General features: G+C 39.4%; 1 long non-coding RNA gene across 1 annotated transcript; it reads left to right on the top strand.

Moving 5' to 3' along the window:
* The first annotated feature begins 1218 nt into the window (after positions 1-1218).
* On the top strand, positions 1219-2390 carry LOC116810985 (uncharacterized). The gene is made up of 3 exons (XR_004370431.1): positions 1219-1275; positions 1389-1539; positions 2082-2390. It is a non-coding gene; the product is annotated as an uncharacterized LOC116810985 (long non-coding RNA).
* The last annotated feature ends 22616 nt before the right edge of the window (positions 2391-25006 follow it).

Here is a 25006-nt window from a genome sequence, read left to right as displayed (position 1 = left end):
GAGGCAGGGGATGGGGGACAGGGTGGGAGCCGAGGCCACGTTCCTGCAGCTGTGACGGCAGGTTGCTTGTAGCAGCCCTGAGACCACGTGGTAGGGAAGGGGAGCCAAGCACAGCACTGACAAGGGAGAATCGTGGCGCCAAGGTCCCTTCCCGCACAGCACGAAGTCGAAGAACATGTTTCCCTGGGAAGGTCCCGGGAGGACCGAGAGGCTGTATGCCATTGGCAGCCATTGAACCACCCCTGCTGTCGATGCCTGTTTCCAACAGGCTCAGCCCAGGAACGCAAGGAACTTAAGATGGGTTCCTGGTGCATGGGGCTGCCGACCACCTCAAGGCAGGCACGAGCTCCGGAGATACACTTTCTTCCCCCTGCCGGCGCCATACCCAAAGGCGTGTAGGCCCTGAACCTATATAACCTCCTTTGCACCCAGGCAATTCCCATGGGGAGCGCGAGGCACAACCCCGCAGCCGCTTCTAACTACAGGGCTTCCCTCAAGTGGACAGGCCCACCCCTCAGGGAGACTAGGGTAAGAAGACACCACACACCCGGACATCAGAAGAACATGTCCAGCACCCAGCACACAAAGGCCTCCTGCAGCTCAGGAACCTGGAGAAGCAGCTGCCTCACACCACCACTGCCCCCCCGCCCCTCCGTCCCTCAGCTGCAACCACCTGCCCACTTCTTCTGCCTCCCTTTTGTCGTCAGCCCAGGCCGTCTTGGCCGGGGTCCGACCACCCAAGAAACCACCACCATTGTGGCGTTGTCTCCTCGCCAGAGAGGGACAGAAGGTCAACAACGGAGGGTGACAGGCTAAATGTCTGGGAGATAGCCCTGCTCCACATTCTCTGTTCTCTTGCAAAATTGCAGGGCGTCAGGAGGCTTGCCCACCCAATCATCTGGAGACTTCTTGACCAGAGGTAGATTGTTTGTCACAGGAGATGTTGGCCTGGGTCAGAAACCATGATGAAGTGATGGATTTGCAGGTCAGGCTCGGCTCTGGAGCCTGGGTCCACGGGAGGGGTCTTTTGTCTGAGTCAGTTTAAGGTCCCCCTGGAGACCAGGGTTGTCTCAGTTGCAGAGCTGGGAATCAGAAATTCATGCTTCACTCCAGCTAGCAGGCCACCTCAGCCCAGTTAGATGAAATGGTCCCATTGAATCCATCCTCTTTCTCCTTCTTGGTCAGGCAGGTGGAGGAACTCAGGCATTCCTGTTACTGGCTGCAAGATGAAGATTTCCTTTTGTCACAACCTTTATTTCCACAATGAAGTGATCAGTAAGTAGTACTGCGTTGGCATCCTCTGTAAGGAGTGCCCCACAGCACGGTAGGGGAGCTGGTATGTGGGAGGGTAGGTCTAGCATGAACCTTCCTGACTCCTCTCCCTCCAGGGTACATGGCATCGGCATCTCATTCCACTGCAATCTAGTGGTTCTGCGATCATGAAGGTCAAGCCTCCCGCTGCAGGCAGTATACCTCCTACGGGAGCTTATTCAGCTGTTTGGCTGAACATGACTGCCTGGGTTTTGGCAGGTTGCTGAGGTAGGGTCCAAGGTGGAGCATCATGGGAAAGGACCTCACTGGTCATTCCTTGACCTCTGGGGAATTTCACTTAGAACCGTGACATGAACTGTCCTGGATCCACTTCTGCAATCCCCTTGATCATCAGCCAGGGCCTATGGCGCAGTCCATTGCAGTTCTATTCCATGGAGGGAGGGACAGCATTAGAGAGGGAACAGAGGCCAGGCGAGCAGTCTAGGACTGGGAACTGAGAGGCCTTTGAGTCCTGTATCTGTGCCCCACATGGAGAACCCAAGGATCATGCAGGAGACTGCAGTGATCAATCTCAGGCCATCCATGGGTTGGGGGAGAAAGGACCATCAGGGAACTGCAACACCCACATTTCAGGATTGGGGAACTTTAAGCCACTACAATGCATATGTGACTAAGATCAGTGGGTGAGAAGCAGAGCTTAAGGGATAGCTGTCTCATCATCACTCGCCAGCTCCCTCCCCTGCCCTGAGATCTGCTACCACCTGGGCCTCAGTTTGAGCTCAACCAGGACCCTCTCCCTCTCCACACAGATATCCACCTGAGGCCCGTCTAGGTCTATGTTCTTTAAGAATGTTTCTCCCAGGTCTGTCATGTTCTGTTTTGATGACCCTGGGCTGCCCTGACATGTTATCCTCTCTGCCATCCTCACTGCCACTGCCCTGCCTTCCCATATAAGATAGTCCACCTCACAGGGAATCTGGAGGACCACACTGGGCTCCAGCGTGAGGAAATGTTCTATTTTCTCCACGTACATGTATTTTAGAGCTTCCTCCAGGGCTGGGAATGTGAAGAGATTACAAAATGGCTGGTGACCTTCAGTGTGTGTCCAGGGAGGGAACCTGGCTGGGAATTAAGGCCCACCTGAGTAATGGTGTGGACATCTGGTGTCAGTTATCTTGATAGAGACCTGCTTTCTTACATCACCTACTATTAATATAAAAGTTAATTTCTTAGAATATGAAAAAGCTAATTTAATTTTGAGGAAAAAATAATTTCTTCATAATTGTATGGAGAAACTGCAGAAGGATCCATTATCCATTACGAATGTTAGGAGAGGCTTGAAGTGTTTATCAAGTTTTAAGATACATTTTTATTGTTCTACTCCTGGCAATTTTTATGATCATTTTTGCAATACAGGGACATGGACTCTAGAAAGTTTTTGAGGGACTTTCAGCTTCTTTTAGAGTACTTAGTCATAAATTTTGAAGTTTTTTCCCCTGTGGTTCTTTTCAGTTCACTATTTGTACTTTATATGTGAGCTGTTAAATTTGTTTTCTTATTTGCCCCTTCTGGAACTTTTGTTTTCAAGGATTTTTTTTTTTTTTTTTCTGTTAGATATGTGAGTTTGCCTGTGAGCACTTTTCCTAGTATACATTTTTTTTATGAATCATTAGTTTTTTGGGGAAGTGTGTGTGTTTGTTTTCAGATGAAGTCTCGATCTGTCATCCAGGCTGAAGTGAATTGGCAAAATCTCCTCTCACTGCAACATCTGCCTCCCAGCTTCAAACAATTCCCCTGCCTTAGCCTTCTGAGGGGCTGGGATTACAGGTACATGCCACCATGTCCTGCTAATTTTTCTATTTTTAGTCAAGACTAGTTTCACCGTATTTGTCAGGCTGGTCTTGTACTGCTGTGATCTGCCTGCACTGGCCTCCCAAAATGCTGGGCTTTCAGGTGTGAGTCATCACACCCAGCCTCATTTGTTTGTTTATGTATTTTAATCATTATTCCATTTTCTTCATGTACATGTATTTAGAATTATTGACATAATATATTTTATTTAGTTAATACTTTTGTAGCATTTTAAAAGTAATGTTTTCACTCACTAAATATGGTATTGTACATAGGTTAACCTTGTATAGTATTGTCATTCTGTCTTTCATAAATTATTCAAGAACTCCGATACTGTTTTTCCCCAACCTGAGAATACGCAGTTAGTTATAAAAAATTGTGTGAGTGGGTAATTATGAAAATATAATTTGAAAGAATAATAAAGTTCACAAATACAATTTCGCATTTGTATTTTGCATTATTTTGAAAATTTTATTTGCTGACACATGAAATTCTGTATTCACCTTCATGTTAAATATACACTTTTGAATCAATTTCAAGAATGAAAGCAATACAAGGCCAAGCATTAGTTCAAGTAGAAAGCAGTTGTTATGTAGAAAAAAAAAACATATTTATTGAAGGTATATTTAGAGAGATTGTAGAAGGCTTAAGTCAATATTTTTTTGTTGTTTTGGTGTTTTATCATACCGTGACCAGACTGTAGCATCAATAGTTACAGTTACTAGGCTACCAAAGTCTCAGGGCTGCAGTAATTATCATTGAGGAAAGTGGCAGTGTGGTTGGCTGTTTAAGGAGACTAGAGGACTTTGGAGTTTCCACCCAAGCCACAAGGACCTGGTTTAGTTGGTGGCCTTCTTTTAATGAAGCAGTTAAGATCCAGTAGAAGTGTGGACACACTGTAGTAGCTAGGGTTTTGAGATTGGTGAAGCCTATTTGTCTCCAGCTGCCATTGCCAGATATTCATCTGCACATAATGACACTTCCTGGACTCACTGACTCCTGTAAATTCAAATGTAGCATTTGGATTTAAATCCCTATTCCAGCTTCTTAAACTTAGATCTAATAAATGGGTAATAAAATATGTATTCAGAAGAAAGGGAGACATCAGATAAGTACATAAGTAAATCATCCTGGTCAAATACCTTCAAAAATATTACTACAAAAAAAAATCCCTGAAGTGTAAACCTTAAACAAGTTATTTTAATTGGAGAAATAGAAAAAGGTTGGATGTGTTTTAAACTCTGAGGTGTAAAGCTACTATTATTAGAATATGGCAATTATATAAAATGTCTAATTTGTTTGAAGAACAGCATACTAGCTCTTTAGTACGGCTACAGATTAATAACCCGTGTAAGAAAACTCAGAGATTGACAATAAAATTTTTTCAGAGATTTTGTTCTGTAATTAAAGACTTTTAAAATGGTTTCCTACTGATCAATGATTCACTTACATTTATCATTTAGGCATATGCTGTGTATCCTTTTATATAGGGACAAAGTTATAGTTTCTATCATGCAGATAGAAAAAAAATCGACTGTGTACCACATTTGCATTAGAGTCTTTGGCCTGAGGAATGAAGCCAACAATGGAACTGTCTATGTCAGGGTACAGGTGGGCACAGCTGGAAGCTTCCATCACTTGCACTTTAACATTTCTGCATTCTCATCAGTCTCTCCTACAAAGAAAATCGACTATAACTATCCTAAAGAACATATGCTACATGTAGACACTAAGTATTGAGATAAGACCATGATTTATTTTATCACTATCTCATCGTTACATTTGTATGTGTAACTTATACAAAGAAATTCAGTTTATTTTATCACCATTAACATTTTACATCACACATTTATGTATTTTATTATCTTTCTAGTGACTTTTTTTATTTTGAGATGCAGTTCCGCTCTGTCACTCAGTCTGGAATGCAGTGGCCTGATCTCGGCTCACTGCAACCTCTGTCTCTTGGGTTCAAGGAATTCTCCTGCCTCAGCCTCCTAAATAGCTGGGATTACAGGCACACATCACTACTCCTGGCTAATTTCGTATTTTTAGTACAGACGGGTTTTCCCCATGTTGGTCAGACTTAAACTCCTGACTTCAGGTGATTTACTAGTCTCAGCCTCCCAAAGTGCTGGGATTACAGGCATGAGCCACCATGCCAGCACCGCCCCCCCACCCCCCCACCGCTTTTTGGAGACAAGTTCTTTCTTGGTCACCCAGGCTGGAGTGCATTGGCACCATCTTCACACACTGCAGCCTCAACCTCCTGGGCTCAAGCTATCTTCCTGTCTCAGCCTCCCACATGGCTGGGACTACATGTGTGCAACACCACATCAAGCTATTTGTTGTTGTTGTTGTTTAGTGATGAAATCTTGCTCTATTGCCCAAGTGGGTATCAAATTCCTGGGCCTCAAAGGTTCTCCTGGTTCAGGCTCTCAAAGTGCTGGAAATACAGGAGTGAGCCACTGTGGAAAATATCGTCATTCTTTAATCACTTTTTAAATGCCACTCTTCAAAAGTAACAAGTAAATTTTACTTACGAAATTCCAAATGCCAAATCAAGTTCAGCTTCATTTTCATAAAGAGGTAAAAAGAAAACAAATCAAAAAACCTTCTTTTTCCTTTGTTTTGAAGTTGGCAAAGAGTTGGAAAACAAATCATGTCTACTTTGGTTTACAAAATTGACTGTACAGAGAAAGATACTCATATAAATGTTTTCAGATCTAAAATCCTGTGAAGTTATCATCAGAACCATCATCTTATAAAACAAAAACAAATCTCCTAGTGGGACTCTTGTGTGGATTAAATATCTCATAATTAGTAATGTATACAATTGTGATTATAGTTACTCCTTGAAACATAACATTAAAAATGTGAACCTCATTTTTTTACAACTGCTACCCCAATGAGAAAAAAAAAAGCTGACCTGGTGTAATAATTTGTGCCCCAGAGAGCCAGCATTCTGAACTATTCAGATTCTTCAGATAGCCTAATAGTGCTAAGAGCCGAATGGGAGTCTGGACATCTTGGAGGGGTAGCAATGCCAGGTTATTTCTTGCTGCTCCACTCACCAACCGGACTCTCTGATGCAGTAGAGTGGTAGACAACTTCACCACTCTCACTGGTGTCCCAGGATGCCTCAGACCCAGTATCACAGCAGTGTCTTCAGGATTCCCGTGTGCATAGGCAAAGATTTATTACAGTACATTCATTAGGAAACCTGTACCTTAAACCTACATCAGGCTTTCTAGCATATTTCTTTATTTATAAGGTCCCTAGCTCATCTTCAGAGAAATTAGGAATCTATGGATAAAGAGTTCATAGACAATGGGATTGCAGAGGAATTGACTAACAGAGGTACTAATAAGCCAAACACTGCGAGACAATTTCTTTTTAGCCTAAACAAAAATGTTATCTGTAAAAGTGAGATGGTCTTGTATTTTAGAAGTGAATTTGGACAGAGAAACCTTCAGCAGTGTAATTATGGGATAATACATTATAGGGCATGGGAAGAGGCAGGCACGAACTTACGTGTTCCTGACACAGTGGGCAGCTATGAGAACCCACAAGCTGCTAAATATAGAACCACTGCAGACCTGACTGCCACAGGTGATGATCCCAGCCTGCCATATCACAGAGAAATCTGATCTGCTGAAGCTGAGGAGAAAAGTAAGCTAATTGTGCTAATTTGAATAGAATTACCATCTGTAGACCTTTCTTCTTTTTTTTTTTTTCCAGCTACTCAGGTTGTGAGATGGAGTCTCGCTCTGTTTCCCAGGCTGGAGTGCAGTGACACGCTCTCTGCTCACTGCAAACTCTGCCTCCTGGGTTCCTGCCATTCTCCTGCCTGAGCCTCCTGAGTAGCTGGGACTACAGATGCCCACCACTGCACCCGGCTAATTTTTTGTATTTTTTAGTAGAGACGGGGTTTCACCATGTAAGCCAGGATGGTCTTGATCTCCTGACCTTGTGATCTGCCCGCCTCGGCCTCCCAAAGTTCTGGGATTACAGGCGTGAGCCATCGCGCCCGGCCCATTTTTTAAAGTTTTAAATCCCTCCTATTTGTACTAACCCAGTCAGCATTGTTAAATATGACCAGCAAAGACAAACTTCTACCTCTTTTGTGTTCATGAATTTTTCTTGAAGTGTTCCTCTTATTATCTTTCCAAGTTTGTAGTTTCTTTACGTCCTAGCTTAAATTTCTTTAATCAAAATATTTGGAATCATCCCAGCTTTCTCCCCCATTGCAACATTTATATATCTATGATTTTAGTTACCCAGAAATCATTGAAGCAGATAGGCAACAAAAAATGTAATAATTTGAATATATTAATAAATAATGAAAAATTTGGAGATAAAGCACCTGTCTCTAAATTGGAGGGGGCTTTTCTTCTGAAACATATAATTTTAGTGAGATATCAAACCAATAGTTCAAACAGAAAATTCAAGATTGAGGTTCAGGAAAGAGCTCATATTTTAAAAATTATTTTAGTGTTTAGTGAATACACGTGTGGAATACAGTGAGATTAGTGTTGCTACTTTCCCATTTCTAAAATCTAATTATAGGTTTTTAGGAATATGCTTGAGAAATTCAGTATCTTCAATTCTGAGGAAATGCTTCAAAATATACATTATTCACCCTACAATTTCAGATACACTACAGAGGTTATCTGCATACTTTCCTTTTAAATAATAATTTAAAGTATATATATATATAAAAACATATACATATCTTATTTATATCCAATATATTACACTATCATCCAATAGTGTGTGGATATATTAATATACCTCAAGTGGAATAATAAACCATTTCTAAGAAGTAAGACTATCTTTAAAATACTGCTCTCTGAATAGAATTGTGCTTATAAAACATAGCCCATAAATCCTGTTTGGCAAAAATAAGATATAAGCTCAATATTTAGACATCTCTGCTGATTCATAGAATAACCTAAATTTTGGTTTTGCAAAGATCTAATACATAACCTCTTATCTTACAATCTGTGGTTTTAGGGTTCAACAAGAGTCTTCATACCAAGTATATTAACCCAAACCTTTGACTAGACCAAAAGTGCCTGTGTTTTCATGAGAAATATCAGCTGTCTTGAAGAGCCAGGAAGCCTGGAAACTTTCTTTCCACATCACAGCTAGTTGACACTCCACCAGGGAGACATTGAGTTCTGAGTGCCTAAGAGGTTGTTGTCTAGGCTTGGGTCCAGATTGAGATCCAGGCATCAGCAGAAGTTAAAAGAGCCATGCTCTAGCATGGCTAGAGCAGCATGCAAGAATGAAAAAGAATGGACTATTCGGTAAATGTTAATAAAGATATTTTCTGAAGAAGATTAGCAGAAGAGGCTATGGATAGGAGAACAGGAGAGGAGAACAGAGGAAAAATAACTGAGAAAGATAGGAAAATGCAAAATGAAGGGAATGTACAAGAAGAAAAGATTAAATAAGAACACAGTGTACATGGAGATGGAAGAGAACAAAACAGAAAAAGAAAAAGGAGAAACAAAGAGAGATAAGAGAGGTACCTAGGACATCAGGGCTTTCTTTTATCTGGATAATTTTTAATTTCCTGCCATAGTGCTTGTAAACAAATCTTCTAGGAAGCCAAATGCTTATAAGCTGGCTTGGTTGGAGAGAAATGATTTATCTTGGCTTTCTGTGAGTTATCTCAGTTAACAAAGTGATAAAATACTGGTCTGGGAAAGAAACAGTTTTTACTGGCAAAAAGGGTACATGTTTAGACAAGGAGCCAAAATGACTGGTTAATAGTGTTTCTTCATTCAGCTCAATTTCAGGAGGAGAAAATGATACAATTATATCAGACTTAAAATGGGTTCTGGGTCTTAGTATTTCTGTTTCAGGTTGGGTCCAGGTTCTCACTTTACAAGCTTTAAAAACAGCAAAGGATTCAATAATATCAGCTTCAGACTGGATCCAGTGCATGTCTGCTTTGGTTATAGGCAGTATCCAAGATATGAGTGTTCTTCCTATAAGGAACATCCACGGTTTGACTACTGGAGATAGAACCTTGGGCCAGAAACTGAGTAGGAAGGTTTCAGACCGGATAAAAGCATGAATTATATCAACTTTACGCTGGATCCAGGGAATGAATGACTACTTGAGATTTTAAATAAACCCACGATCTGCCTTTATTCATTTGAATATTAAATGAAGATCTGACTATATCAGTTTCCTGCTTGATCTAGGGTCTCACTGCTTGGGTTTCAGCGTGGGTTCGGTACGTAGCAGCTCTTTGCTGAGTCCAGGGCCAAAATATACCAACTTCAGTTTGGACCAGGGAGAGAGTGGTTGATTATCAGGATGAATCCAGGGTCTAACTGTATCACATTGAGTCTGTAAGCAAGATGTGACTGTATCAATTTCAGTCATGTTTCAGGGCTTTATTCCTTGGCTTACAGTCCAAATTTGGAATACTTCAGTTTCAGGTTGCTTCCAAGATCTTATTGAATTCATTTGAGTCTGGAACTAGTATCTCATCACTGTACTGGCTTCAGGGTGGGTGCAGGGATGAATTTCAGAGTATATGTCCATGGTCTGATAGTAGCAGGTACATGCTGAGTCCAGGAGTAATTTATGCTAACTTGATTCTGGGTCCAGGAGTGTGCCATTTGGTATTCAAGTTGGGTCTAGGGCCAAACTGCATCATTTTGGGCTGGGGACCAACGTACCAACATTCCACCTCAGGCCAGGTCCTAATTTCTTGAGATTCAGGCTCAGTCCATTGTTCTATTTTATCACTTTCAGAATGTGTCCAGCATCTGACTGTATTGATTTCAGCACAGGTCCAAGGTGGAATAACATCACGTTCAGACTGTGTCCAGGGTCTGACTGCATTCTTTTCAGATTGGTTCCATGGGTGGATTATTTGCCATTCTCTCTGGCTTCATCCAGGTAGTAACTGTTTGAGAATAAAGTTGAGTACCATTTCTTCTTACATGCTTTTGGGTCTGAAACCAATCACTCAGAGTATTAATGTAAGGCATGGTCAAACCTGATACAATAGTGTATCAGACTCATACAACAGTGGATCAGACAAGAAAAGGGTCCAGGGTCTGACTGCTTGAAATTTACCATGAGTCAAAGGTCTGATAGTATTAGTTTTAGCTCTAGTCCAGGGGTGGATTGTGCCTGCTTCAGTCTGGATCTATAGTTTTACTGTATCAGCTTCACAAATGGTCTGGGATCTCATTGTACCTACTTCAGATTGGGTACACAGGAAGAAGACATTAGTTTCGGATTGGATCCATGTTATAAATGCTGTAGTTCTATGTTTAGCCCAGGATTCTATTTTACCATGTCCAAAGAGAGTAAATGTGCTCAGTGTTTGAAATTCTGGCTGAGCCCAAGGTTTAATTTTTTTCTGCTCCCGTTTTAAACGAAGTTCTGCTAGCTAGAGCTTTAGGGTGGGAGCATAGTTTTGCTGCTTGATAGTGCAGGGGCACTACCAAGGATATAAGTGTTCCAAATTCAGGCAAGGCTCGTTCATTGGTATATTCAATGTCATGATGTGTCCACAAAATAGATGCTTGGTTTTAATATTGGATCAAGGGTTGTGTAGTATCACGTATAGGTTCTGTCCAATAAACTACTGCTGGAGATTCAGCCTGAGGCCATGGTGTGTCTGTGTCATTCGTAGGCTTTGTCCAAAGATTTCCTGCTGGAGATTCAGACTGTGTCCATGGTGGGACAGTAGCAGTCCAGAGCCGTATTCATGGATATTCTGTTGTTAATTCAGCCCCTTTCCATAGTGTGATGGTATCAGCTATGAATGTTGTCCAGGTATTTACTGATGGACATTCGACGTGGGTCCAAGGTACAACTATGGAAGATATGGGCTGTGTCCATGGAATTACTACTGGAGATACAGCGTAGGCCCATGTTGTGACTTTGGAAGTCACAGCATCTGTGCACGGATTTACTGTTGGAGACTCAGCTTGTGTCCACAGAATAATGTTATCAGATTCAGGTAGTGTATAGAGATTTACTGCAGAAGATTCATCTTGGACCCAAGGTTTTGTGTCCAGAATTTATTCCTTCTGGTGGGTTCTTGGTCTCACTACCTTCAAGAATGAATTCACGGATCCTCACTGTGAGTGTTACAGCCATTAAACATGGTGTGTCTGGAGGTTATTTCTTCAGATGTTCAGATGTGTCCAGAGTTTCTTCCTTCTGGTGGGTTTATGGTCTCGCTGACTTCAAGAGTGAAGCCATAGACCTTCCCAGTGAATGTTACAGCTCTTAAAGGTGGGGCCTCCTGAGTTGTTTGTTCCTCCTGCTGGGTTCTTGGTCTCACTGACTTCAGGAGTGAAGCCACAGGCCCTGAGAGGAGTGTTACAGCTCATAAAGTAGTGCAGACCCAAACAGTGAGCAGCAGCAAGCTTTATTGTGAAGGGCAAAAGAACAAAGCTTCCATGGTGTGGAAGACGACCCAAGCAGGTTGCTGCTGTGGGCTAGTGTAGCCAGCTTTTATTCCCTTATTTGACCCCATGCATATCCTGTTGATTGGTCCATTTTACAGAGCACTGATTGGTGTGTTTTTACAGAGTGCTGATTGCTGCATTTACAATCATTTAGCTAGACAGGAAAGTTCTCCAAGTCCCCACCCCATCCTCAAACTGAGGTAAAGCTCAGCTGGTTTCACCTTTCAGTTTGATTGTATAAGATAGATCCTGTGTAAATGGATTTATTGGTGGAGACTCACTCTGAATCCATGGTATAGTACTAAACCTACTACTATGTCCAGGGATTTATGGCTGGAAATTCAGGCTTGGTCCACAGCTTGTCTCCATCAGCTATCATCTGTGTCCCTGAACTTATTGTTGGAGAATCATTCCGGATTCCGTGTGTGACTATGTAAGTTTCAGACTGTGTCCAGGCATTTCCTTCTATAAATTAAGCCTCATTCCACGGTAGGACCATATCAGTGATAACCTTTCTTCAGGGATTAATTGCTGGAGTTTTACCTGGAATCCATGGTTGACAAGATACTGGTGGATGTTCAGCATGGGTCCATGATAGTAATATATCCTGTGCCCAGGGACCTACTCCTAGAGTTTCAGCCAGAATCCATCTTGTGAGTATATCAGTTTCAGACTGTGTCCAACGATGTAATAATAGTAATTCAGCCTGGATACACATTATTATGACTGTATCTGATATAGGAGAATATATCCATGAATTCATCACTAGCGATTCAGCATGGGTCCCTAGCATGATTATATCAGTTTCCAACTGTTTCCAGGAATGTACTGCTGGAGACTCAACCTGGGTTCACAGTGTTATTGTTTCAGTAACAAATCGTATCTAGTAGTTTACTGCTGGCAAATAAGCTGTGGTCCACAATTAGACTGAATTAAATTCAGATGGGAGCCAGTTGTTTCCTTCTAGATATTCAGGTTGCAATTTTGTCCAAGGATTTATTGTTGGCATTTCATCAAGGGTCAATTGTGTGACAGTTTCAGCTATAGCTTTTGCCCAGGGATTCATTGTTGGGAATCTATCCTGGATCCATGGTGTGACTGTCTTAGCTATAGGCTCTGTCATGGGAAATAAGGCTGGAAATTCACCTTGATTCCAACCTGTGACTTTATCAGATACAAAACATATCCAGAGATTCACTGCTGGAGATTAAGCAATAGTCCACAGTATGATTGGATCAGTTTCAGACTGTCCCCAGGATGTTAATCCTTGAAATTCAGCCTTTGTCCATGTTGTGACTATATCTGCTAACATCTTTGTCCAATAGTTTACTGTTGGAGTTTCAGTCTGGGTCCACAGTGGGACTGTGTGAGTTTCAGATTGTGTCCAGGGATTTAATTCTTGAGACTCTCCCTGCATCCATGGTGTTTACATAATAGTTTCATTTTGTACCCAGGAGTTAATTACACCAAGGTCTTTCGGAATCCAGGGTCACAGAGTGTCATCTTCAGTTTGGGTCCATGATCTGACTTTATCATTTTCAACCTCGCGCCAGTGTCTAAATGCATATGTTTCGTGATGTATCCAGTCTCAACTTATCAGCCACAGGTTGGTTCCAAAACCTCACTATTTCAGTGTCAGACTGTATCCAATGGTGATCTGTCAGAGTTACTGGTTGTCTCCACTATGTGACTGTCTCTGCTTGAGACTGAAACGAAAGTTTGATGATATCAGCTTCAGTGTGATTCAGGGTCTGCATTTATCAGTTTCAGATTGGGACCCAGGTACCACTGTTTCCATCCCAGTTTGGGCCCAATACCTAACTGGATCTGTTTCTGGTTGGGTCCAATGGTTTTCTTTCCATTCTTCAGTCTGGGTTCTGGGCCACAATATTTAATGTTTATGCCGAATCCAGGGTCTCATTCTTTCAGTTTCAGTTTGTAACCATGGTTTAATTGCATCAGCTTTCAGGTGAGTCAAGAGTCTTCCTGATTGAGTTTCTGGCTGGGTCCGGGTTTGGAATATGGTGGTTTCAGGCTGATTCCAGGGTCTCATCATGTCAACTTTAGAGTGAATTAGGGGCTCAATTATGTTCATGGTAGGATTTATTAAGATGTATGTCTGCATTTGGGGTTTGAGTATAACAGCCTCATGTTTATTCAGTGTACTAAATCTATTCATTTGATGTGAAGGCCTGATCATACTTGTTTTCTGTTGCATACAAGACCTAATATTGTCATCTTTTGGCTTAGCACATGAACATGGAGTATGCAGTATGGAAGAAATCCAGAACTGATTGACTCAGCTTCCATCAGAATCCAGTCCTTTCTATAGTTTCCTGGGATCCATCTGTACTTTCTATAATTTCTTGGGATCGAAATATATTTAAGACTGACTGACACCATGGTTCAAAGTTATGGATTACTGTAGGATACTGAGATCCATCTTCATTGAGGGAGGGGTAAGCCCATAGTTCAATTTTATTAACTCTGAAAGGTACTGGTGGAATCTGGTTGTAAGTTACTGGTTGAGCACCAGGTTTGACTCTATGAGCTACATGATACATTTGGTGTTTGAATCTGCATCACTGTTCCTGTTTTATAAGACACAAACTGTTTCCAAGTTTCAACTTTAGGAGTAATTTCTAGCCAAGGTATAGCTACAAGTTGTTCAAGAGATGGAACATAGATAGATTGAACCTGAGACTGACCAATATCCATCTTAGAAGAAACTTGAGATCCATCTATCCCACTTGAAAAGAGAAACCAGGGGCAGGGCACGGTGGCTCAAACCTGTAATCCAAGCACTTTGGACGGCCAAGGTGGGCAGATCATGAGGTCAGGAGATTGAGACCATCCTGGCTAACATGGTGAAACCCCGTCTCTACTAAAAATACAAAAAAAAAGTTTACATGGTGGCCGGCACCTGTAGTCCCAGCTACTTCAGAGGATGAGGCAGGAGAATGGTGTGAACCCAGGAGGCAGAGCTTGCAGTGAGCTGAGATTGCACCACTACATTCCAGCCTGGGCAACAGAGTGAGACTCTGTCAAAAAAAAAAAAGAAAGAAAGAAATAAAGAAAGAAATAAAGAAAGAAAGAAAGAAAGAAAGAAAGAAAGAAAGGAAGGAAGGAAGAAAGGAGAAACCAGAATCCACCAGCATTAACTAATGGTAGAGTATGAAGCCTAATTATACTAGCTAATGTATTATCCAGGATCTTGCTGAATCAGTCACAGTTTGATACTTATAATTCATTGCATTTTTCTGAGGAAAATTCCAGGATATAGGTATAATAGCTGTTTGGGAGTTCTGGGGTCTAGAAAAAAAGAAACATTGAAAAGTGTCCATTTCAGGAGTACTCCAGTGTTCAGCTGTATTGGGATGTATTCCCGTGGTTTGGCAACAGGAGAAATCCAGGATCATACCATTGGGAATGTGCTAGCAGAGGAGAGGTGACTGCTTTGAAAGTGTAATAGTCTATTGGCATGAAAAAAGTCTCTATTATTTGAACCAAAAGACATTGAATGAGGATTCCAGTGCTTTCTGTTCACTGGGAAAGTGCTTAGTCTTCTCCTCCATGTTTGTACTGAGAATCCATGGAAGACCAAAGTGGCAGAGCCTGTGTTAGAGCAAAGTGTGTTTTGTGGACTGTCTTCTACTCCAGGAGGAAAGTTGCAGGGTAGAGAAAAAAGTAAGACCCAGTGTCTTCTGGGATGCCGTGATAAGCCATCTCATCCATATGTATGGGGCTGTCCTGATGACAAGAACAGGGTCATAACAGGCTTCTAAGGTATCACTGACCAGGTCTACCAGTTCCCAGTGACTTCCAAAGAGGCAAAGAACAGGAATACCTTGCTGTACCTGAAACATTGGAAACAAAGATAACCCTATATATTAGAAATACATATAGACATATAGTATACAGTATTAAAATATAGAATGCATAAATTACATATATGTAATACATGTATATTAATTATAAAATATACAGATACATATATTGTATGTTTATCAATACTTACATGTATAAATTAAATAGTTATGTGGTTTATACATATATTAAATTATAAGATATTAAATTGTAAATATAAGTTATACTTTTCTACCACATGTAAATTTCATATTACTTGATGGGCAATAAATAAATATTACATGGTCCATACTCCAAGTTCCATATAACACTTAGGAATAAATAATTCTAACTCTGGTTAAAATAGTAAAATTAAATAGTAGAGGGAAATTAGAGGAAAGTTCTATACCATAAAAGATCACCTACATACTCAAAATCATTATCTGAATATTACCTACGCCTTTAGCCAAGTAAAGTTAGGAAAGGACAACTTATACAGTCATAGGAAATGATTGTTTGTATCACCTCCTCTGCCATTACGTTTGTTGAAGCCATCATCATTTCTTTGGTCTCTCTGCTTGATTCTGATACCTACTTGCAGCTTACAGTTTGTTCTCCCAGTAGCCAGAACTACACTCAGAGTCCAAGTACTTATTCTAAAATTGACTACGTAATTGGAAGTAAAACACTCCTCAGCAAATGCAAAAGAACAGAAATCATAACAAACAGTCTCTCAGGACACAGTGCAATCCCCAGGATTAAAAAACTCACTCAAAGCTGCACAACTACATGGAAACTGAACAACTGGCTGCTGAATGTCTACTGGGTAAAGAATGAAATGAAGGCAGAATAAAGATATTCCTTGAAACCAATGAGAACAAAGGCACAACATACCAGAATCTCTGGAAAACATTTAAAGGAGGGTTTTCAGGGAAATTTATATCACTAATATCCACAAGAGAAGGTAGGAAAGATCTAAAATCAGCACACTAACATCACAACTAAAAGAACTAGAGAACAAGAAAAGCAAGAACAAACAAATTCAAAAGCTAGCAGAAGACAAGAAATAACTAAGATAAGAGCAGAACTGAAGGAGACAGACACGTAGAAAACCCTTCAAGAAAATCAATGAATCCAGGATCTGGTTTTTTGAAAACATCAACAAAATAGTTCGACCACTAGCCAGAGTAATAAAGAAGAAAAGAGAGAAGAATCAAATAGACACAATACAAAATGATAAAGGAGAGATCACCGCTGATCCCACAGAAATACAAACAACCATCAGGGAATACTATAAACACCTCTAACACAATACAGTAGAAAATCTAGAAGAAATGGATAAATTCGTGGAGGCACACACCCGCCCAATTCTAAACCAGGAAGAAGTCAAATCCCTGAACAGACCAATAACAAGTTCTGAAATTGAGGCAGTAATTCATAACCTATAAAACAAATAAACAAAAAAATCCAGGACTAGACAGATTCACAGACAAATTCCAGCAGACATACAAGGAGGAATGCTAGTAGCATTCCTTCTGAAACTATTCCAAATAATAGAAAAAGAGAGAATCCTCCTGAACTCATTTTATGAGGCCAGAATCATCCTGATATCCAAACCTGGCAGAGACACAGCAAAAAAAAAAAATAAAATTTCAGGCCAATATTCCTGATGAACATTGATGCAAAAATCCTCAATGAAATACTGGCAAACCGAATCCAGCAGCATATCAAAAAATGTATCAACTATGATCGAGTCAGGTTCATACCTGGTTGCAAGGCTGATTCAACATGCGCAAATCAATAAATGCAATCCATCACATAAGCAGAACCAATGACAAAAACCACATGATTATCTCAATAGATCCAGAAAACCCCTTCAACAAAATTCAAAACCCCTTCATGATAAAAACTCAATAAACTAGATATTGATAGAATGTATTTCAAAATAATACGAGCTACTTATGACAAATCCACAGTCAATATCATACTGAATGGCAGAATCTGGAAGCTTTCTTTCCCTTTGAAAATCTGCACAAGACAAGGATGCCCCCTCTCTCACCACTCCTATTCGCCACAGTATTGGAAGTTCTGACCAGGGCATTCAGGCAATTGAAAGAAATAAAGGGTATTGAAGTAGGAAAAGAGGAAGTCAAATTGTCTCTGTTTGCAGATTACAAGATTGTATATTTAGAAAACCCCACTGTCTCAGCTCAAAATATCCTTAAGCCGATAAGCAACTTCAGCAAAGTCTCGAGATACAAAATCAATGGGCAAAAATCACAAGCATTCCTATACACCAATAGCAGACAAACAGCGAGCCAAATCCTGAGTGAACTCACATACCCAGTTGCTACAAACAGAATAAAATACCTAGGAATATAACTTACAAGGAATGTAAAAGACCTCTTCAAGGAGAACTACAAAACACTGCTCAAGGAAATCAGAGAGGACACAAATATATGGAAAAACATTCCATGTTTATTATAGGAGAATCAGTATTGTGAAAATGGCCATACTGCCCAAAGTAATTTATAGATTCAATGCTATCCCCATTAAAGGTCTGATTGACTTTCTTCACAGAATTGTTAAAAACTATATTAAACTTCATATGGAGCCAAAAAAGAGCTAGCATAGCCAAGACAGTCCTAAGCAAAAAGAACAAAGCTGGAGGCATCATGCTACCTATCTTCAAACTGTAACAACACAAGACTACGGTAAGCAAAACAGCATGGTACGGGTACCAAAACAGATATATAGACCAATGAAACAGAACAGAGATCTCTGACATAATACCACACCTCTACAACCATGTGATCTTTGGCAAGTCTGACAAAAACAAGCAATGGGGAAATGATTTCCTATTTAATAAATGATGTTGGGAAAACTGGCTAGCCATATGCAGAAAACTGAAACTGGACCCCTTCCTTACACCTTATACAAAAATTAACTCAAGATGGATTAAAGACTTAAACGCACGACCTAAAACCATAAAAACCCTAGAAGAAAACCTAGATGATACTATTCAGCACATAGGCATCAGCAAACACTTCATGTCTAAAACACCAAAAGCCAAAACTGACAAACGAGACCTAAGTAAACTAAAGAGCTTCTGACAGCAAAAGTAACTATCATTAGAGTGAACAGGCAACCTACAGAATGGGAGAACATTTTTGCAATCTATCCATCTAACAAAGGACCCATATCCATAATCTACAAGGAACTTAATCAAATTTAGAAGAAAAAAATAAAATCACCCATCTAAAAGCGAGCCAATGATATGAACAGACACTTCTCTAAAGAAGACATTTGGCCGGGTGCGGTGGCTCACACTTGTAATCCCAGCACTTTGGGAGGCCGAAGTGGGCGGATCACGAGGTCAGGAGATCGAGACCACGGTGAAACCCCGTCTCTACTAAAAATGCAAAAAATTAGCCGGGCGTGGTGGAGGGCGCCTGTAGTCTCAGCTACTCAGAGAGGCTGAGGCAGGAGAATGGCGTGAACCCGGGAGGTGGAGCTTGCAGGGAGCCAAGATTGTGCCACTGCACTCCAGCCTGGATGACAGAGAGAGACACCGTCTCAAAAAAAAAAAAAAAAAAAAAAAAAAGAAGACATTTATGGAGCCAACAAACGTACGAAAAATAGCTCATCATCACACTGGTCATTAGAGAAATGCAAATCAAAACCACAATGAGATACCATCTCATGCCATTTAGAATGGTGATCATTAAAAAGTCAGGAAACAACAGATGCAGGAGAGGACTGGAGAAATAGGAATGCTTTTACACTGTCGGTGGGAGTGTAAATTAGTTCAACCATTGTGGAATACAGTCTGGTGATTCCTCAAGGATCTAAAACTAGAAAGACCATTTGACAAGGCAATCCCTTTACGGGTTATATACCCAAAGGATTATAAATCATTCTACTATAAAGACACATGCACACTTATGTTTATTGAGGCATTGTTCACAATAGCAAAGACTTGGAACCAACCCAAATGTCCATCAATGATAGACATGATAAAGAAAATGTGGCACATGTACACTATGGAATACTAAGCAGCCATAGAAAAGGATAAGTTTATGTCCTTTGCAGGGACATAGATGAAGCTGGAAAGCATCATTCTCAGCAAACTAACACAAGGACAGGAAGACAAACACCGCATATTCTCACACATAAGTTGGAGGTGAACAATGAGAACACATGGACAGAGGGAGGGGAACATCACACACTGGGGCTTGTTGGTAGGTGGAGGTTTAGGGGAGGTATAGCATTAGGAGAAATACCTAATGTATGTGATGGGTTGATGGGTGCAGCAACCCACCATAACATGGGTATACCTATGTAACAAAACTGCACGTTCTGCACATGTACTCTAGAACTTAAAGTATATACAAAAAAGAAATACATATATATATATAGACATATACTATACATGTATTAAAATATCTATAATGTATAATATGTATGTATTAAAATACATATAATGCACAAATTTCATCTATATGCAATACATATATAATTATAAAATATATGGATATATATATTGTATATGTTTAGGTTAGGAATACTTATATTTATAAATTAGTTATATAGCTTATATGGTTTATACATAAATTATAAGATATTAACTTAAAAGTATAAATTATAGTTTTCTATCACATGTAAATTCCATATTACTTGATAGACAGTAATACATTTAACATTTTATATACTTCATGAATTCCATATAACACTCAGGCATAAATAATTGTAATTTTGGTTAAAAGAGTGAAATCAAATACTAGAGGGAATTTAGAGGAAAGTTGTAAACAAAGATCACTTACATACTCAACATCGTTATCTGAATATTACTTAAGCCCTCAGGCAAGTAACTTTAGGCAAAGCACAACTAATACAGTCACAGGAAACGACTGGGAGTATCACCTTCTCTGCCGTTAGGTTTGTTGAAGCATCATCATTTGGTCTCTCTGCTTGAACCTGATACTCACTTGCAGTTTACAGTTTGTTCTCTCTGTAGCCAGAATTATACTCAGAGTAAAACCAAAAGGGTTTGTCTTTGATCTCACTTAAGTGTTTTATTTTGTTCATCTTGCCACATGATGGGTGTATGACTACTTGCTTAATTCTAGTCTCAGAATTATTTCAATGGTTATTTTCTCTGCCTGGAATTCTCTTCCTCCAAATACCTGCCTAGATTACTACCCTAAAGGTTTAGTCTTTGCTTAAGTAAAGCATTTTTAAAGGCATGTCACTCCAAAAGACATTTTCCAACATCTTCCTATCACTTAATTTATCAAAATACGTTTTATCACTGAACATTTTACTTTACCTTTTTTCTTGCTTGTAGGTTGACAAAAAATGTAAACTTCATGATAGTAAGCCTAATTACACGATTTTATAACCAATAACCATTAGCCCACACGAAAATAAATGCTTAAGCACTTGATATTTTACGAATGAATGACTGCTCATTGTTTTTGTTCTATGTTCAATATCATTACTTTGAAATGTAAAGAATATAAATTTCTTTAACAGATTGTTTAACAGATTCTTAAATCTGATTTAATTTTTTAAAGGCCGTCTTGCCTATTGCTTTCCAGAACAGAAAATGTTTTATTCCTCTAAAGTATGCTACTTTGCTTTAAAATATTTCTGTAGGAAATTTTTTTCTGTGGCTCCTACTGATTAAAGAATCAAGTCTAAATATCATAACTTCAAATTATGAATTCAGCTTATTTTTTTATTCTCATATCTTCCCTATCTCTTTTTACCAACTTTTTCAGAAAAAAAAATGTATTTTCCTATCCAAATATAATCTATGTATTAAATATTCTTCCTACATCTGTGTATCTTATTTCTATAATAAAGAGCTGCTTTTCTTTCAAAGCCCATTCTAAAAACCTAATCAATGTGTACATATAATGAACCATATATTCTATATATTCCTACCATTTGCAATACAGATTTCTGCATGAACATGGACAATAATATCTCATAATGTTATTGCACTATACTGTACACTTGATTTATTTTTATATTAGACAGTAAGCTTTCTAACTACTGGGCTCAGGATTGGATTTTTCTGAGAAGTGGGATAAGGCTTGTTTCCTGTATGTGCCCTATTGGGTTAGAATTCTTTGTCTGTACCGGTATTCTGCCTGTATTAATTGCAAGTTTTTTAAGTACTAATTTTTATGATTTTTTTATGTTAGTCTTTCGGACTTCAAAAATGTTCCAATAATGTTTGTTAGCAAAGAATATTGAAATGATTTAGTATCCCTTCTCCATCATAAATTCCATTCATATTTCAAATAGTTTAACTTTTCTATTTTTTTTTTTTTTTTTTTTGAGAGAATGACTCTTCTCTGTCTCCTAGGGTGGAGTGCAGTAGCAAAATCTCAGCTCACTGCAAACTCTGCCTCCTGGGCTCAAGCAAGTCTTGTGCAAAATCTCAGCTCACTGCAAACTCTGCCTCCTGGGCTCAAGCAAGTCGTGTGCCTCAGCCTCCTGAGTGGCTGGTATTACAGGCATGCATCACCACAACAGGCCAATTTTTGTATTTTTAGTAGAGAATGGGGTTACACCATGTTGGTCAGCCTGGTTAAGTTTTCTTCTGAGGCCAAGCGTGGTGGCACATGACAGTTATCCCATGTAATCTGGAAGGTTGAGGTGGGCAGATCACTTGATCTCAGGAGTTCAAGATTAGCGTGGGCAACAGTGAGACTCCACCACTAGAGAAAAATAATTAGCTGGGTGTTGTGGCATATGCCTATGGTTCCAGCTACTGGGAAGTCTGAGATGGGAGTATCACTTGAGCCTGGGATGTCAAGGCTGCAGCGAGCACTGATTATTATGTCATTGTTCTCCAGCCTGGATGACAGTGTGAGACCCTGTGTAAAAAAATAAACAAATAATAATTCTGGCCATTTTTGTCTTCTTAATTGTGGCTATTTATACACTAAATATTACCCCCTTCAGAAGGTACTACATGATACCCTACATTAGGCTTTAAGAAAAAGACCATGATATTCTATTCAAAAGTAGTTATTTGTAGATGTGTGTTTTTCAGAAGTAATTTTGTTGTGTTATTTTGGATTTTTATGATTGATAATGACCTTTCATAACTGCAGATTTTCATTTTTTACAAATTCTTAGTTTATATTTGTTTAATTGGATTATAGATTTTTTCTAACAACTGAGTTCAGGAATCTAACTATAACTCTGTCGGTTTTTCCTATTGTTTCTAAATATCTTTTCATTTATTCTATTTATTCATTTTTTTTTTTTTAGAAACAGAGTGTCCCAGGCTGGAGTGAAGTGACAAGATCATAGGTTAATGCAACCTCAAACTCCCTGGCTCAAGAAACTCTTTCACCACAGACTTCAAAGTAGCTAGGGCTACAGGCACAGTCCAAAACACCCAGCTATTTTTTTTCTAGCAACATCATCTCACTATGTTCGCCAAGCTAGTCTGGAACTCATGGCCTCAAGTGATCCTCCTGCCTCAGTTTCCTAAAGTATTGAAATTATAGGCATGAGCCACCGTGGCTTCAGAGACTTTTTATGTAAGTTCCCTACTTCTTAATTTTTTTAAAATCACTAAAAATGCTTCTGCTTTATTTATTTGTGATTAAAGAAAGTACATGCCTTCATGAAACTTTATAGAATTGGTAATGTGTTTCTACAAACCCCTGACAATGCTAACTTTGCCTTTATATAGGAAGTACCCAGCAGTCTTCTTGTGCCTGACTCCAGATACATAAATTATTATTTCTAGTCTTGTGAGTATGTTGATGGTGGCAGAAGAAGAGGTATAGAAGCTTAACTGACAACTTCTTGATACTGCTGCCAAAGTTATTGTGAGCTGAAGAAACAGAGAAGAGAAGGATATGAGATATGCATTATTCCATTAGGCAATTTATATCATGGCTTTCCTATAAGATTTTATATTATAGCTTTCATTCATTACAAATATCCCCGAGACAGTTCAAATTCTCCTTATCTCCATCTCATCTCATATATGCTTACTTCATAGACTCTTGGATTTTGGCAAATCACCTTACACCAGGTAACAGAATACAGAGTAATTTCAATGCCTGACATTGTGGTTTTTCTTCCATTGTTACCCATATAAAGAGGAATAATATGGATTCAATTATATACTAGTTTTTTATAAGCTTCTGATTTTATTTTTCCATTAATTTTCTTTTTATTATCAACCTCTGAATTATATTAATGATATAGAGAATATGACTCTTGTGGCTTAATCTGATATTGGTATACCCTGTAGTGTCTGTGCAAGCAGTTATAACAGCTCTTCCAAAAGATGTTGTAAGTGTGGGAATCTGGCATTTCTTCACTTCTGATACGGTATTGGAGAAGGAACTCTCCTATATCTCCCATTCCTGGATCTGTTCCAATTTGTGGATTAAATCTTGGGTGCAGGCAGATTTTGTGGCCCAGTAAAACACCTTCCTGGTCAATGACTCCTGAAATGGTTAGGGTGCAAATGCTTCCTAATGGAATGGAAACATAAAGAATACAATAAAAATTAAAGTGAGAAAAGCATTTAATTTTACTTCAATTTAAACTTAAATGTTTGCTTAAATATAATTTTTGTTGGCTTGGCATGGTAGGTCAGACCTGTAATCCCTGCATTTTGAGAGGCCTGTAATCCCATGACTGCCCAATGCAGGCAGACATCTTCAGGTCAGGAGTTTCAGACCAGCCTGGATAATATGGTGAAACCTATCACTACTAAAAATACAGGGAAAAAATGGCTAGGCATTGTGGCACACACCTTTAGTCCAAGCTACATAGGAGGCTCAGGCAAGAGAATCACTTGTATCTGGGGAGCAGAGGTTATAGTGACCAAGATTATGCCACTGCACTGCAGCCTGGATGACAAAGCGAGAATCCATCTCAATAATAATAATAATAATGCAATAAGATATAAAATAAAAGAAATCCTTATTTAGCAATTTAAGCACTTGATATTTTACGAATGAATGATCCCTCATTTGTATTCTATATGCTATATCATTACATTGCAATATAAACAGTATACATTTCTTTTTTTTCTTCTTCTTCTTCTTCTTATTATACTTTAAGATTTAGGGTACATGTGCACAATGTGCAGGTTTGTTACACATGTATCCATGTGCCATGTTGGTGTGCTGCACCCATTAACTCATCATTTAGCATTAGGTATATCTCCTAATGCTGTCCCTCCTCCCTCCCCCCACCCCACAACAGTCCCCAGAATGTGATGTTCCCCTTCCTGTGTCCCTGTGTTCTCATTGTTCAATTCCCACCTTTGAGTGAGAGCATGCGGTGTTTGGTTTTTTGTCCTTGCCATAGTTTACTGAGAATGATGGTTTCCAGTTTCATCCATGTCCCTACAAAGGACACGAACTCATCATTTTTTATGTCTGCATAGTATTCCATGGTGTATATGTGCCACATTTTCTTAATCTAGTCTATCGTTGTTGGACATTTGGGTTGGTTCCAAGTCTTTGCTATTGTGAATAGTGCCGTAATAAACATACGTGTGCATGTGTCTTTATAGCAGCATGATTTATAGTCCT

This window comes from Hylobates moloch, unplaced genomic scaffold (genome assembly GCF_009828535.3).
Source record: "Hylobates moloch isolate HMO894 unplaced genomic scaffold, HMol_V3 SCAFFOLD_25, whole genome shotgun sequence".
Lineage (NCBI taxonomy): Eukaryota > Metazoa > Chordata > Mammalia > Primates > Hylobatidae > Hylobates > Hylobates moloch.
Note: the sequence above shows the minus strand (reverse complement) of the source record. Positions and strands in the feature narration are given on the sequence as shown.